The following is a 1,126-nucleotide window of genomic DNA, read 5'->3' as shown; positions in this document are numbered from 1 at the left end:
TGGATTCATAAAGCAACTTTTTACAGACCTACAAAGAGACTTAGGCTCCCATACAATAATAGTGGGAGACTTTAACACCCCACTGTCAATATTAGACAGATCAATGAGACAGAAAAGTAGCAAGGATATTCAGGACCTGAAATCAGCTCTGGATCAAGCAGACCTAATAGACATCTACAGAATTATCCACCCCAAATGAACAGAATATACATTCTTCTTGGCCCCACATCGCACTTATTCTAAAATCGACCACATAATTGGAAGTAAAACACTCCTCAGAAAATGAAAAAGAATGAAAATCATAAACAGTCTCTCAGACCACAGTGCAATCAAATTAGAACTCAGGATTAAGAAACTCACTCATAATTGCACAACTACATGGAAACTGAACAACTTGCTCCTGAATAACTACTGGGTAAATATTGAAATTAAGGCAGAAATAAATAAGTTCCTTGAAACCAATGAGAACAAAGACACAACATACCAGAATCTTTGGGACACAGCTAAAGCAGTGTTTACAGGGAAATTTGTAGCACTAAAATGCCCACACGAGATAGCAGGAAAGATCTAAAATCAAAACCCTAACAACACAATTAAAAGAACCAGAGAAATAAGAGCAAATAAATTAAAAAGCTAGCAGAAGACAAGAAATAACTAAGATCAGAGCAGAACTGAAGGAGATAGAGACACAAAATACTCTTCAAAAAATGTTTGAATCCAGGAGCTGGTTTTTTGAAAACGTTAAAAAAATAAATAGACCACTAGCCAGATAATAAAGAAGAAAAGAGAGAAGAATCAATAGACACAATAAAAAATGATAAAAGGGAGATCATCGCTGATCCCACAGAAATAAACTACCACCAGAGAGTACTATAAACACATCTACATGAATAAACTAGAAATTCTAGGAGAAATGGATAAATTCCTGGACACATACAGCCTCCCAAGGCTAAACCAGGAAGAAGTCGAATCCCTGAATAGACCAATAACAGGTTCTGAAATTGGGGCAGTAATTAATTGCCTACCAACCAAAAAAAGCCCAGGACCAGATGGATTCACAGTGGAATTCTACCAGAGGTACAAAAAGGAGCTGGTACCATTCCTTCTGAAACTATTCCAATCAATA

At 36.4% G+C, this 1,126-nt stretch overlaps 1 pseudogene; it reads right to left on the bottom strand.

Annotated features, from left to right (window-relative positions):
- LOC105539864 overlaps positions 1-1,126 on the bottom strand; it is a 5,949-nt pseudogene that overhangs the window by 4,572 nt on the left and 251 nt on the right.

The sequence above is a fragment of the Mandrillus leucophaeus genome, unplaced genomic scaffold (assembly GCF_000951045.1).
Source record: "Mandrillus leucophaeus isolate KB7577 unplaced genomic scaffold, Mleu.le_1.0 Scaffold21, whole genome shotgun sequence".
Classification (NCBI taxonomy): domain Eukaryota; kingdom Metazoa; phylum Chordata; class Mammalia; order Primates; family Cercopithecidae; genus Mandrillus; species Mandrillus leucophaeus.
Note: the sequence above shows the minus strand (reverse complement) of the source record. Positions and strands in the feature narration are given on the sequence as shown.